Raw genomic sequence first — 16,139 nt, forward strand, 5'->3', positions numbered from 1 at the left:
ACTCTGAGGCTGAAAGGCAACCTGTGCAAAAGGGCTTCAAACTTGACTGGCTCCCAGGAAGCACTCAGGAAATCTTATTTTTTGTTAGTGCCTGAGTTCCCCTCAGCCTCTGAAATTCCAAGCTCCAGTCTGTTTCCTTTCTAACTGGGCTTTTTATTTATGTGTTTATTTCTATGAATTTAATATTTGCTTAGGAAATGTTTAATATTATAATAGTGTTACCGGAGAGTGAGGATCCTCTCCTGGCACGTTGTCCAGGTTCTTGATGTCTTGAACAAAGAATTGAGCAAGACGCCAAAATACAGTAGAAAAGAAAAGTTTTATTAGAAGGGAAGGTACATTTCCAGATGTGGAAGTGGGCCTGAGCAAGAGAGGCGTGGCTCTAAGGCCTGGTAACAAAGCCTTTGGGGTTTTTATCCCTATTTGCTGTGGGTGGTTATTTTTCTTAGAGGGGTGGGCTTCCTTGATTGACAACTAAGATTGACAGGACTCAGTGTTTCATCATTTTGCGTTCTGCGCATGTTTGTTCCCAGAATTCAATCTGTTATAATGATATTAATGAACTTCTGGGCATGTGCATCATATTATAATGATAGTATAATGAGGCTCAGGTGAGTTGAAGGTCGTCAGGGATTCTTCATTGCATACATGTGAGTGTCTGGCTTAAACTGGTACCTAATTCTTTGCTACTTGTTTCTTTGTGTGAGTTAAAAAAAAAAAATGCCTTCTAGCTTGCTTAATTGTGGGCGAATTAGAGCAGACCCCTTCTAGGATAGGATGACCTCAGTATCTTTGAAGGCAGACCTGAAACCCCCTAAGTAACTTTCCTGCCTAGCTTTTTTCTAAGAGTCGTGAACCCCCTTATTATTAGTATGGATGTTGAGGGATGGGAGGTCTCTTCTGTAATCTCCTTCCTGCTGAGAATGGCCATAATCCCTGCCTACAGGGGTTTCATGGAGCTCTTTCCCTTTCTGTCTCAGTCAGGGTGGGGTCTTGGGTTTCCTGCTAAAGAGCCACCTCAGTTCCTAGACAAGGAAAAATACAAACCTATTATTTAAATCATATATCTATTAATTTCTATTATTGATTTGCCTATTAAGTGAGTAAAGGGAAACAGGCTTGGTTAATATATTTCTTAAAGAGTGAAAAAAGACCTTTGGCCTAAAGTCCCCTCCCCTCTCAGACTCTTAAGAGCCCCACCATTTCTGCTAACAATGGGCTGATGACCCTTATCAATAGCCAGAGGATCTGAGTCACCAGTTTGGTTTAAGAACTCTGCAAGAGATGTCCCATTTCATTTCCTGCTAAAAGATTAAGAATTTTACAAGTGATATCCCATCTCAATAGTATACAATGAAAACTACATCAGCCCCTATACCCTCCCCAGAGCAAACATGAAAAGCAATTTTGGGATATCTGATCAGAAATACTTAAGTATATCCCTCCCCTGTCATATTTTAAAGAAAAAATCCAGCAGCTTGCTCTGCCCTGACCCTGTGACTTCCCTCTGGGCCTTTAAATTCACCTACTCGGCCAGAGCTAAAGCTGCTGCCTCCTTCCACAAGGCACACATATTTGTGGGTGCTGGCACCATATTTTCCTTGTCAGCAGGACTTGGGGGAGGTTACAGCCTGGCACAGGGCAAATGGGAATAGCTGAGCCGCAAAGAATGGTCCTACTGTGCTCAGCAAAGGCCCAAATTGGAGACTAGCTCCCCCTCTTCCCCACTACAGCAGATCTGAGTCTGGATAGAAGGTGGAGCCTGGGGACCTGACTCAGGCCCAGCCTGGCTGCCAGCTGGCCATTGGGTGACCAAGAGCCAAGCTTGGCCTCCTGCTGGCTCCTGGCTCAGTACAGAAGCCCAGGGCATGTGGTGGCCTCTGTGAGAGAACTGAGGGTTTGTCTCCTTGAGAACACAAGCAAGCCACATGGCACCCATCCCACCTGGGCTAAAGCCCATGATGTGGGCTGGGGTTTTCACCAACTTCCTGTTAAGTTTTGATGTTGCTCTGTAAGGTACCTGAAGTCAATATTAAATCCTGTTGGCATCTTCTTGGTATGCCTTGTGACTCCTGGCCCTGCTGGTGTCTTATCTCTACCACAAAAATTTCCCAGAGGGCTGAGGACAGGACTTTATCTTTCTCAGGGTCTGAGAAAAGAAAGTGGTAGGTGGCTACATGTAGCCACATGTATTTCATGCGTGACTACAAGGCCTTACCAGGCCTTAGCAGGCTCCCCGCTCCCTTGAAGGAAGAGCAGAATTCACTATTGATGTCGGGAGGATGGCTGGGACCAAGGGTCACAGTCACCCAAAGGGGCAGAGCTCCAGGTGCACCCGGTGTACAGTTGTTCAGGTTGTGTACTGTGTAAGAGCAGTGGGCAAAGGAAGAATGCACTTTTGCCAAGCCGTGGGCCTAAAAATCTGTGTTCCACCAGAAGAGGGCACTTTTTACAAATTCACATACAGGGGCCCTACATGCTGTTATGGAACCAGCCCTGAGCATGCTCACTGGCAAAGGAGGTGTGCCTGGGCATGGGGGGGGTCTCCTTTATACTCCGTGGTCTTCCTGTGCTCAGTTTATATGTTAATAACCCCCAGAGCTCAAGTTGAAGAACCGTTACCTCTGTGCCTGACACCTTAGGAAGTGAACACTATTTATGAAGATATGCTGATTTTGAGACAGAAACTCCCATAAATACATTCATTTCATCCATTCATTTCTCGAGCACCTAGTATGTCCTAGGCACTGCATTCAAGCCAGAAATAAATGGTGAATACAACAAACATGATCCTTATTCTCACAGAGCTGTCCAGTTAAGGAGAGGAAAATGCTCCCATAAACAATATCAACCATGTGCTGGGAGAAATAGCTTAGGAGTTGCCTGCAAAGAAGTCAGGCAAGGCTTCCCTGAAGGAGCTGAGGCATGAAGGTGAAGTCAGAGTTAAGTAGGTGAAAAGAGAGAGACATGTATACCAGGCAGAGGGAACAGTATGTGCAAAGGCCCAGGGGGAGAAGCCAACTTGCTGGGTATCATGCTGGAGCAGAGGGCAGAGACAGGCAGAGGCCAAATCCACAGAGGTTTGAGGACGTGGCAAGAAGTTTGGTTATTAAGCAGTGAGGAGCCAGGATTTGAAGCAGGGCAATGACATGTTGTTAGAAATGCCTGTGAAATTGGGTTTAGCCTTGGCGCTGCTTCCTGACCCAGCTGCCCTCCCTCTGCATGACTAGGAGAGTCAGGGAGGAGGGTGTCTTAGGTTGTGCAGGCAAGAAAAAGAGGTTTGAATGAAGGAAGCTTAGGGTGAGGTACAAAGGCTGACTCAGCTGCCTCCCTCTAGGCACCTACCCCCAGGTTGAGGCACCACTGGGTCAGCTTGCTCTGTCTTGGGGCTAAAAAGGCCAGACTGCAGTTCTCCATCAGGGTGACAGGTAGTGCCAGCTCTCCAGCAGTGGCAGGTGGGCTGAACCATTGGGGCCCAGTCCAATGAGAGGTGGGGTTGGAAACAGCTCTGGTCAGGCCAATGGTAGGCCAATCTGGTACCCAGATTGATGCAACCCGCTGTTGCCACCAACCTATCTTTTATCCCCTCTGAGGACTACTCCATCAGCTGTGCCCAGAGCTCTTTTTAAGCCAATCTAAATTTGCTGCTAAGCTCAACCTGGGGACAGCTGGGTGAAACTACCCTTTGCAGAGGATAACAACCCTTTGCAGGGGAGTGCTTGGGTCCAGATCTTCGCTCTGTAGCCTCCCATCAGTGAAATGCAGATACTGACGTTTCTGGCCTCACAGGATGGGTGGGGAGTCAGCGAATTATGTATAAAGCACACAGGGAATACCCAAGAAATGTTAGCCTAGCCAGGGCTGGTCACCAGGAGGCCTTCAGAGCCTGGCAATCCCTTCCTCTGCTCCACTGTGGCCTCTGCACCTGGCACCAGAGCTGAAGCACAGAGATACTGGTGTGTGTTGAACAAAGAAGCACCTTCCCAACTAGAGGATGATTCCGAGTGGGTGGGACCACTCATGGCATGTGCCATCTGTTGGCATCAAATCCCATCTCCTCGCATTCTAGAGTACAATCTTGAATCTTGGGCAAGTGATTTGATCCTTCTAAGCCTGTTCTTTCTGTAAGATGTAGATGGTGTCTTCTCTGTGGTTGGGTTACAGACACCCTATATGAGCCCCTTGGAGCCCCTGGCACAGAATTGGTGCTCCAGAAATGGCAGCTACTGCCACTGCTAGTACAACTAACATCCCTGATTACAGGTGGTCACTTAGGGAGACCAAGGGGCAGAAGCTAGTCTTGATTGCAAGCAGCATACAACAAGCTGGCTGACTAGAGCAAAAGGAAATTTACTGGAAGGTCTAGTTTTCCCAAGTTGTCCAGGGAAAATCGAAAGCAATCCTAGAACAGAACCCCGCCTGAGGGTAGGAGGGAGGATCCTCCAGGTATGCCTCCCAGGAAGGAGTTCCCAATTGTTCCTCCTTGGGTGCCAGTAGGCAGGGCTGAGCCCCATGAGAGAGGCCCACCAGGTACCATAGCCCTCCAGCAGGAGCGGGTGGAGCAGGGGAGTGAAGGGGGACAGAAGCAAAAGACCTGGAGGAAAACAACTGAGGTCCAAGCCCAGCAACCCCACTCTTGGCTTTCCATCCCCATGCTTGGTAGTGTATTAAACGTGAATTACCCTTAACCAGGGTAATAATTACTGCAGACATAACTGACATGTTGAACAAATTATAGTGCGCTTATAATTATAAATTGCATTTCTAACACTCCAGGGGTTTCCAAACCTTGATGTCTTTCCTATTAACACATAAATGACAGTCATATGTGGAAAATGTGAGAGTGACAAAACTTGTCTGTGGATTGTATTGCATTAGTGATGCTCCTTGTGGCTCCACTCGAGGAGCCTAAAGGGCCCTGGCTTGGTCTAGAGGTTTACACTTATTTTGTGGGGATGGGTGCTCTTATCAGTCTAAGGCCCACAAGAGGGAATCCCAGCTCTGCCAAAACCAGCTGAGTGGCCTTGAGTCATACCATTTAACCTCTCTCAGTTTCTTTATGGGACTTGATAACTGATTCCACAAGATGGCTGTCTTCACCTGCCTGTTGTGCAAGAGGTGCTCCTTGGGGACCTGTCCTTCTCTCTTCACAATGCAGGAGGTGCACAGTCTTGTTCCCAAGAAGAGGGTTCAGGGCCTTGACCACCCCTCCCTACCCTGGCGCCCTGGTGCTGCACCAGAGAAGCTTTCTTCAGCCTTAGGTGACAATGAAGTCATTACATGCTTGAGGGTATTTTTTCTTGCTGCAAAAAGTGTGTTCTCAGATCCCTGCTACCTACCAAGCAGGAAGTATGAGACCCAGGCCATAGGTGGGGAGTGAACTGATTCCAGGTGAGCAATCAATTCAGCATTCAGTGATATGAAACATCACATGGAACCTGGGAGAAAGTTATTCCTCTCCCAGTGCTCTCTCAGCCCTGCTGATTACATCCAGACCAAAGGGTCAATCGGTGCTAACATGTCTTTAATGCTTCTTTATCACTCAAAAATGGCTTAATTATATTTCATTGTTTCATAGGAAATAACATAATCTCATGATTCCAAAGCTAAAGATATAAAAGGGTACACAGTGATCAGTGAGCCACCCTCCCTGTCCTGTCCCAGTTCCCCCAGAGACAACCACTGTCCAGAGATATTTTATGCATATATCAGTGTGTATGTGTGTGTGCATGCACACTCTTCTCCCTTTTTTACCCAAATACAGCATTCTTCACCTTACTTTTTTTCACTTAGCAATACATCTTGTATTTCATTCCCTATCAGGATATAAAAAGCATCCTTCTGTTTTATGGCTGCCTTCTATGACCTGGATTCTCCATACTTACTAATCTCTGTTTTAAACAAAGACAGGCCCTCAAGTACATGCTTTCTGCTGATAACAGAATCCAGGCAGTATTTTATAACAGTGTTTTGGTTTTAGTGATTTATTTTTATGGGAAAATTCAATTTATGCTCAGTGAGACTGGTTTTTCATTGATAGAGCAGATATAAAGTCTCCCTGATAGAAAGAATAGCATTAATTCGTATACAGTGCTTTATGGTCCTTGGAAAAATTAACATGGGAGTAAATCCAGGCCATTTCTATTGGTTACTGTGCCCAGCACATACACACCCTTAAGATGGAGCCCCTACTTTACCTTCTGGCTTCCTTCTTCACAGCTCACCTGCCCCCACATCTCACATTCCACGCATTCGTAGAACTACAATATTTTCCCAAGCTCTCCAAGCCTTTGCTCATGCCATTCCCTGTACATGGAGTGCCCGTCTCCTGCTGGGCCACCTAGTGCCACAAATCCCCAAAGAGGTGTTACCTCCCCCAGGAAACCTTCCCAGATGGCCACCCCACTAGCTCATGGTTGTTCCTGCCTCTATGCCAGGTTTCTCCCATGATTGCTTTGATTACCCAATTTAGTGCCCTGGTGCAGTACAGAGATTTTCAAACCACAACACACATCAGAATACTTGAAGAGTGAAAATTTGCATTTCTAATTCCGGGCTTAGACTGTGGCTGCTGCTGTTCTTGGGATCACATTCTGAGAACCGCTGGGGGAGTGGAAAAAATGGAGGCTGAGCGTCAGTGTACGTGAGTTCTAATCTCAGCTCCATCAAATTATATGCCCTCTCTGGACTTCAGGGCCTCTGTGATAAACTGGGATGCAAACTCACCTTGTAGAGCTGCTGTCAGGATTATGTGAACTCATGTAGAAACAGGGCTGGCACCAATTGTGAGTTGCTTCTCATCCATTTACCCACTGAACTTCCTAAGTGGAAGGCCCACCTCTGATTTCTCTCTGCATCCTATGAACTACTTAGTCCGGGCCTGACAGAGAGTGGGTGGTAATAAATGTCAGGGGTGGGGGAAATTGTTGAATACGTTCACAAATGCACATGATCTCAGTTATAGATTTATTCAAATAATGAACCAGATGTCGCGAGTTCCAAATCAGTGGGGTCAGGTCAAGCTGGTTGAAGCCTTCCTCCCACTGAGACAAAAGAAGGTGTTATTTAAATCAATCACATAAAGAAGATTGTACAGGGGAATGTTTTACCCACTTAAGAGAAGCTGTTGTTTTAGGAGCACTTAGTGGCATCCATTTGCAAAACAGGTATTCCCAGCGCTGTTGTAAATGAATTTAACAACTATTCATTAAAATAGAGAGCCATTGGGGCCTTGGTTTGGCACTCCCTTGGTAGCTATTCTGTGATATGAAGGCATGACTTAGGGAAGCCCCTTAGAAAATGGACCTGGACGCATCAGGTGACTGAATCAGTGACAGCCAAATGGGATGTTGTACCAGAGCAAGCCCTTGCAGCTTTCTCTGTCCCACCCCACCCCCCTGCCTCCAGGTTCCCTCAATTTCCCCACTCCATTTAATGCATATGGGCCCCAGTTTAAGCAAAGCTGCTAGGAAAGAAACCCTAATATGTCAAGGGTAGTCATTCATTTTTCCAAAGGGATGCCTTTTTTATAAAACCTTTGGCTGACAGGTTCCTTTAAGTACTAGGCATTCTGGAGATAAGAATCAGTGTTTTTGAAAAATAGTTTTACCTGGCCCTTCCAGAATCTATGATGTATAAAGAGTGGTGTTGGCTCAGATTGAATAAGACAAGGGTGAGAATGGGAAGCAGGAAAGAGGCCTGCTGTTCCCTACTCAGCTCACATGTCTTGCCCTGTCCCTGTGGTTGTCCTGAGCCAGAATAATTCTGGTTCAGTACGATTCATTTGTTTATCTCACATTTATTGAGCACCTACTGTAGACCAGGCACTATCTGGATGCTGGGATATAGTGGTGAACAAAGTCTCCTTTTTCACAGAGTTTCATTCCAGTAGAAGAGACAGACAGTAAACAAGTTAACAAGTAATTAAGCAAGATAAAAATACAGGTTTTAAAGGAAATTAAATGAGATCAAGAGAATGGGGGTGTGTCATAGGGGGTCTGGGGAGGTACCTCAAAGGAAGTGACAGTCCATTTGTCCATTGGAATATGTGTGTGCTATCTCAGAGCTGACAGAAACCTCAAGTCCTTCCTGGGGCAGTCACTGCTGTTCCCCTCCTGCTTCTTCCCAGCTGCACTCCATTCCAGAGGAGGAAGTGGGGCATATCCCAGGAAGAGAATTGGGATTTGTGAATGGGTCCTAGGAGCAGACTGAGTGTGGGCAATGGTGGGCAGAATGCATACTGAGGACCCAGCACTTGCTATCTCATTTAAATATTTACAACAACCTCAGAGATATACATTGCTATTCATTCACATTTTATAGAAGAGGAAGCTTAGGCTCAGAGGGGCAATGCCAAGGCCACACAGCCAATGAAGGGACAGAGCCAGGAGTCTGACTCCACAGCTGTTGAGAGTCCAGGGGAACTTTTTTCTTTTGTCATTTCCATTATATCAGCCATGAGGGGAGACTATCTCCTGCAGGGGTCTTGGAACTGGACCTTGAAGACAGAAGGGAAATAGTGTTATAAATACTTGGGACTCAGCCTTCAGTTCAAATCCCTTACTTAAGCCATTTACCTTTAAAGAACTTCCTTAACCTTTCTGAGCTTTGATTTCTTTTTCTGGATGATAGGATGAGGATAATAGTAATAGTACCGACCTTAGAAGGTCATTGTAAGGCTTGAATGAGATGACACATGTAAAGCATTTAGCACAGAGCCTGCATTCAATAAGCACTTTGTGAAGGGGGAAGAAGAGACAAGTCTAGCTTTATGAATGTTACAGGTTCATGGTTTGGGGGCCAAATGAACCTATGCTCAAATCTCTTATCATCCAGGCACTACCTCTGTGGCCTTAGGTAAATTCTTCAACTTCTCTGAGCCTCAGTTTATCAGTAAAGTGGCAGGTTGTTGAGGATTCAATTTGATCATTTCTATAAAGTGCCTGATTCAGAGTATGTGCCCCATGAAGATGGTTATGACTCTGTGAGAGAGGTAACAGCTTCCCAGGCTTAAGGAAGAAGTAGGGAGGTGAGAAAAGAGGCTCAGAAAGATCAGTGCACTTGCCCAAGATATGAGTTCATATACCAGGTATGTGGGAGCTGGGATTTGATACCAAAGAATAGCCCAAGCCATCTTGGCCAAGTGGTCCCATTCCGGATGAAGCATCTGGTTGGAAAGGTGCTTCTTCATTCAACATATGTTGGCTTCTGTTATGTATTACCTCTGGTGTGCAGTGTAAGGGCCACAGTGAAGCAGGAAAAGGGACTGCCAGTCTCTGAAAGCCTGTTTGGGTGCCTGGCAGTTATAAGTGTCATTGCCAAGCCTCACACTACTCCTGCAAGGAAGGTCTGTCCCCACTTTGTGGGTGAAGGCACTGAGGCCCTGTGAAGCTGGATAACTTGCCCAAGATCACATGGGGGTAGGGCTAGGGAGGAAGACATATCTGTCTAGGCCTGCTTAGTAGAGGCCTGCCTCTTCCATTTGGGGTGGAGAACTGGGGAGGCCTAGTCTCCATCTCAGGCAGAGAGAGTGGGCACAGAGGAGGGGCAGACCTGGAACAGCCTGGAGCTGTTTTCCTGGAACTAAACCCTGAGGGAGAGCTGAACTCATTCAGTATAAGCATTGTGGGTCTTACCCCTCCCTCGGTGATCTGGTGGTGACTCCCTTGTGTCACCAGCCAGGGAAAGGAGGGTTGAGTATGAGAGGCTGAAGTTGGGGCACTTTCTATTGTATCCTGGGACTGGCAGGGAACCCTGATGGAAAGTGATGAATTGTGACTTGGTGGGGTGAGGGTCAGGGAAGAGCCCTTCACTGGTGAAGGCAGCAGCTCAGCTTTTTGATTCTACATTTCTTCCTGATGTTGTCAAGCCCCTCAAATCTGGCAAGATCGGCAAATGGCCATTTCCCATCCACTTTAATAGACTCATAACTCAAGTAGCTACACTTCAGAAGCCACAGGGCTTTTCTCTGCAGGCCCTGCCCTCTGGACTCCAGGACAAGCAGTCCAGCTAACCTGGCTGGGCCCCATAGGGGGATCTGGAGGGATGGGGTGTGCCCATAGGAAGGGCCATACTGGGAACAGATGTGGTCAGCTCATACTGACCTGTGGCCACCACCACCATCTTCCTTTACTTTTATAACAAACCCAACACCCTCTGTGTGGCAGGGGTTGCAGTGGGCAATGGGGAACTGGAAGCATGGAGTGCTCTGGGGATCCAGGGTAGGAAGATTTCTTGGAGGAGGTGATCATTACTGGCTGTTTTGTTCACTTGGTCAGTCACTGAGCACTCATCACATGCTAGGTTTTTCAGAGCTCCCACAAAACCATCCTATACCTATTACCAGTGGGGGGTTTTGTTTATCCTTACATCGGATCCTGTGTCCTAACTTTGTCATTCTGTTATTGCATTGCGTCCCAGAGGGTGTTTCTCATGCCTTCAGAAGCTGTATTAATCCATTTATCAACTGTTGACATAATAACAATCGCATCTAATTTTTATCATTCATTTAAAGACCACAGGAAAGCAGCCTCCTTATACCTCAGACTGCGATGATTCCCAGGCTCTGTGGCTTCCTTTGTTGGAACAGTAGGGAAGGACCTATGAAAAGGAAGTCAGATGACCAATTCTTAGCTCTGCCTCAGCATGACTTGGGGAAGGGCACCCCTCTCTCTAGGCCTTAGGTTCCTCATCTGAATAATGGGTGGGCAGCACTGGTAATGATGAGTCCTTATGGCTCTAAAGCTATAGGATGCGCTAACATTAAGGCAACTTTAATCTCACTGTCATGGTCCAGGTCTTGGCCAATCCAAGTGCTTTTCAGTTGTTTTGTAGTTGGGATTCAGTTCCCCTAGTGCTATGACAAGTGTCTAGAACCAGGCCAGTGATGTGAAGCAGTGGCAACATTGGAGCCCTACTCAGATGAGTTGGTGGAGAGTGGACGGAGAGCCATTGTTCCTGCCCTTGAGGTGCCCACAGTCTGGGTTAGGGGTTCTTACTCTACCTGGGGAAGTGAGAGCACTAGGGGAGGCTTCAAAGAGAAGGTAACATTTGAGCTGGTCCTTGAAGGTTGGGTAGGAGGTTGCCAAGCAGATAAAGAGAGGAAACCAGGAAGTGGGAACAGCATAAGCAAAGGCACTGGGATGGAAAAGTGCCTGGTGCATTCTGAGAGGAGCTATATTATAGGTATAGTAGCTGGGAATGAGGCTGGAAAGAGAGTCGGGGGCTGAATGACAACCAAAGTAGTTTCTGAGAAGGTAAATGGTCATATAGTCTAGTTCTGGATAAACAATACCCAGCCTCCCAAAGTTATGCCAATGTCATTTAGTTTACTTAAGTAAGATCAGAGAAGTCCATGATTTGCAAGTGGTTTCTATTTAAAATGATTGAAATTTAAATAGTAACTTGGCACTTAATAAGAGCAGCTTTATTTATCTGGATAATTTCTCTTCTAGAGACTGACTATTTCTTTTCTAGGGACTGACTAGTTTCCCTGAGATGTCACTCTAGAGAATCGTAGGTTCTATACAGCTGTCTCTGTTTTTTTCACAGCATCCAACACTCATATGAATAAGTTCCATTCTGTATGAAACCTACAACTTCACAACTCTCCCATGTCCCTGCTGTGCCATCCTAGCAGTGAGGCACTGAAGCCTGGGAGGCAGATTGCCTGGGCCAGTGTCAGTGTTTCTAGTACCTGGCCACAGGCTCCGGGCTTATCCCTTCATCTCTCTGGGCCTCAGTTTCTCTGTTTACAAAGTGGGTTGGGATAGAGGGATGATCACAGAGCTTCCTCCTAGACCCAACATCCTGGCTGTGATATAGGGAGGTTTGTTTTAGTGTTATGAAGAGTAACATTAATGACTGACACTGAGAGGGAAGCTGAAATGGGCTATAATGCAACTCCAATTGGTTTTCATGGCTCTCAGTGAGACACAGCCTACTCAGAAGACAAGGAACCTGGAGTAGCTAGAGAAGCAGCTTAAGGACAGCTTGGAATTGGGGTCTGTGCACTGGCTCTGGCGGGCTTCAAAGTCTCCAAGAAAATGCTAGAAGATGCTAGAAGACCTCCAATCCCTTGCATTGCCATGTCTTTTATTGATTTCTTTATTTCACTGGCCTTTTTTTTTTTCTTGAATTAATAAACACTTGTTTAAAAATTTGAAAACTATACAGTGGCATAGAGTGAAAAGTCTTCCTTCCTCCTACTCACTTCTGTCTCAACTAGACCTTTAGCTTAGAGGACAGAGATTCATCTCCAGGTATCTTCAGAACCCCCAGTTTCCCTTCCCAGAGGCAGCCACTAGTGCCTGTTTCTTGAGTCTCTTTTAAGAAATAGTCTACGTTTATATTACCCTATATAAGCATATAAGCATATTAGTGTTCTATTTATTTTATTATAAATACATTTCATATTTTTCTAGACTTTTTATGTCAGTGTTGTATCTCAAATATTTTCCTATAAGTATATACTGCTGCTGCCATCTTCTTAACATAGGACTCCACTGATGTGTGTACTGCAGTTTACTTAACTGATCCCATTGAGGGACATTGTGTGTTTACTCCTGAGTTCTGCTGTTACAAACAACTAATATCCTTGGACCTAAGTTTTTGTGCGCACGGGTAGCTAACTTTATAGGATTCATTTTAACAGTGAATTGTCCCATCTTGTGGCCATCTTGTCTGAAGGGCACCTGGCCCAGTCCTGTGGCTTTAATCACCATCTTCTCCTATAATGTTTGGATTTGGCTTTTCCAGGTCTTGTCCATGAGGCCTGAGCTAGGGCACTGGGGTCTGGCTGAAAAGGCAGGGCATTCTCTGGGGTATCTTGAGTCAACATGAAACTTCTTCAGGGGAGCTTCATTTATTTCAAGGTTGACAGAATGTTTCTGTTGAGGGCTAGATATAATATTTTAGACTTTCCATACCACACGTTTCTGTTGCAACTGTTCAGCTCTGTTGTTGTAGCACAAAAGTATTCGTAGACAATATATAAGTGAATGAATGTGACTCTATTCCAATAAAACTTTACTTTGTTTTTAAATTTTTTTGGTTTAATTTTTTTTTCAGTTAGATTCAATATTATTTTATATTAATTTCAGGTGTACAGCATATTGGTTAGACATTTCAATAAAACTTTATTTAAAAAGAAAACAGGCAGTGGGCTGAATTTTGGCTCTCAGGCCTTAGTTTACCAACCTTTGATTTATTCAGCTGCTGGACACTTCTGCATCCCTGGTCTCGTAATAGGCGTGGGGGATGCTACAGAGAAGCACAGACCCAACCACCTAGCAATGACAACATAGTTCATGGTGTGATAAGAGAGCAGGTGCAGAGTGACTGAGAGAGTACTATAAAAGAGAAGTTTCTTACTTGAACAAGGGGCTGGCCAGGGGTAGTTTTCTGGGCTAGGTGACCTTGAAAACTGAATCCCAAAGTCCTAGCTGTGATCTAGGCACAGTGGGGAGTTTGGGGGGTCTGCAAGAAGTTTAGTATTGCTGGAGGTGTGGCATGCATGGAGGAGGCATGATGAAGGGCAAGGGTTGAAGAAATGAACCAGAACCAGGCCACATGGGCCTCAAGGTTAGCCATGTGGAGGGGCTAGCTTTCATCCTGATGGTTCTGGGAGAGGGATTGCAAAGGTTGGCCTTTGGGATAGTGTCACATGTCTAATCCAAGAAGAGCAGAGAGACTGCGGAAGACAGAAAGCTGTCAGAAGCCGGGGGGAGGGGATGAAGTCAGGTTGTGGCATGTGAAAGGCAAGCAACTAAGGACTGAAACCCAGGACAATACAGTGGAACTAAACATTTTTATGATTTTCCTGCATTCTACAATCCTGTACATGGGTTCCTACTCATCCCTCAAGGCCCAGTCCAAATGTCCCTTTGTCTTTGGAGCCTCTCATGGGGCAGAGTTATAGGCTCCTCCCTCCAAACTATCATGACATCATACTGGGGGACTCTTGTCAGAGCAGTTTCTCCCCATTGGGGCCTCAGAAGACAGGTAGAGAGTAAGCACTGATAAATACTTGCTAAATTAAATTAAACAGCAAAGTGAATTAGCCAGGGTTGAGGAAACTTGAGACTCAGAAGGCTAAGCAATTTGCCCAAATGGTACATGTATGAATTCTGCCCAATCAAGTCATTTCAGCAGAAAAATTGCTTTCCAGGGACTCCATCCTTTACTTTTAGAAATGCTAACAGGTAAATTCAATCTTCTTCTAAATCCCAGCTAAACAATGTCTCCAAGACTATCCTGGTGGATGGTGAGGCCACAGGCCTGGAGAAATACCTGAAATTCTTGGAGAATTGAGGTGTGAAGCTGATGAGAGTCTGTCTTGAGTGCTCCAGCAGCTGAGTTGGGGAATTCTCTTGGCTCCATTTATTGCAGCCTATTTTCAGAGGGCAGTTCAAGCTGGGGTGAGAGTTTCCCACCCTCCCCCAAGGGGACTATATCGATCCTATCCCCTCCCAGTTCCCCCACCCTCTAACTAAGATACAGGATGTGATCACAATTTTGAACAGTGTGGCTCAGCGGTTTTCTCATTTCAGAACTCTTTGTAGGTGCTTTTGTCCATCTTCTTGATTCTAACCATCCTAGTGGGTATGAGGTGATCTCTCACTGTGATTTTGATCTGCATTTCCCTAATGACTGATGATGTTGAACATCTCTTCATGTGTTAGTGGCCATTCATAATTCTTCTCTGGAGAAATGTTTATTCAGATCCTTTGCCCATTTTTAAATTGGGTTTTTTGCCTTTTTATTATAGAGTTGTAAGACTTTATATAGTACTTATACTAGACCCTTATCAGATATATGACTTGCAAATATTTTCTCCCATTCAGTGTCTTTATTTATTTTTAATGTAGCAGAGAAAACATCAGAAGTGAAGAGGAGGAATGTGGAAATGGGCAATGAGGGGCGGCACTGGATTCCTGCTCAGCCTCTAAATTGGCTCTAGGGACTGTCCTTTCCCATGCTGCAAGCTGGACCAGCCCAGTCCTCTTCAATCACTGTCCCCCTTCCCAGCTCAGTTTCCCCATCTGGGAATAACACTCAATATCAGGGCCTTTGCACCACCCCCTTCAAATGAAAGAGTCAAAGGGCACAAGATGATGTCCCTGCCTTGGTAGCTTCCTACAGCTCCTGACTCCCACAGAACTTCCAGCTGCCTAGCTCTCCAGGATATGGACTTGCAGGGCAGTGCAGGACAGGTGGGGTGGCCCAAGACCGGTGGGATTTGATTGTATCTATGTCTGCTTGATGTCTCCCAACCACATTTGTACATTCCACAAGTGTGGGTGCTGGGTACTGTGCCTGCTTTTATGAAGACCAAGGACAGATAATAACAAGTAAATATGCAAGTTGAGAACAGCAAGCCATGAATGCTTACAACAGGGAGAGCTGAACAGCCTGGGAGAGGAGAAAGTGAGGGAAAGCCTCTTAGTTAACCCAGTTAAGCTGAGCCTGTTTCCTCTTCTGAAAAATGGGGTCAGTAATAACTCCGTCTGTATCACAATGTTGTCTTGGGGACCAAATATCAGTAAAGAGCTCTAAAATATTAATTAATATTATTTTAAGCCTGCTATGGAGGTCTAAAAGTCGTCTCTGAGTGAGGGAAGAGCAAGGAGTTGGTCGGGCTTAGCGAGAAAGAAGCTGCTTGCATTAGATCCTCACCAAAAAAATCTTCAAAAATGTTCCCAGCCTTAGGATGGGAACTACTCCTTTTTCTGGGGCAGGAGCATCAGAGCTCCAGAATTACACCATCCGGGACAGCAAAGGCCTGGTCTTATAAACCGAGGCCAAAGCCGGCGGGGTTTTGTGTTTGTTGTGCTTGCTTGCATGTTGGGGAGGGAGATGTGGTTATTCGGGGTATCTCCGTTGGAGGAATGCGCGGTCCTCCCAGAAAAGGGCCTGGCTTGCTGAAACTGTGGAGGCTGTAACCTGAGAATCCCTACCCTGCCCTCATCACCCGCCTAGTCGCGTGGCTCTGTTAGCCCCGCCCCCGTATGCAGCCCCGCCCCTTTATGCCCCGCCCCCTGCGTTTTCTTTCGCGGCTCCTCCTCCGGCCCCGCCCATTAGCCCTGCCCCTTCCCGGGCCACATTCCTCAGGCCAGGCCTTGGGTTGCGGCCGGCTAGCG

General features: G+C 46.0%; 1 protein-coding gene across 7 annotated transcripts in view; it reads left to right on the forward strand.

Annotated features, from left to right (window-relative positions):
- IQSEC1 (IQ motif and Sec7 domain 1) overlaps positions 1-16,139 on the forward strand; it is a 117,208-nt gene that overhangs the window by 28,955 nt on the left and 72,114 nt on the right. The window lies entirely within an intron of this gene.

Source organism: Pteropus vampyrus, unplaced genomic scaffold, assembly GCF_000151845.1.
Source record: "Pteropus vampyrus isolate Shadow unplaced genomic scaffold, Pvam_2.0 Scaffold97, whole genome shotgun sequence".
NCBI classification, from domain to species: Eukaryota; Metazoa; Chordata; class Mammalia; order Chiroptera; family Pteropodidae; genus Pteropus; species Pteropus vampyrus.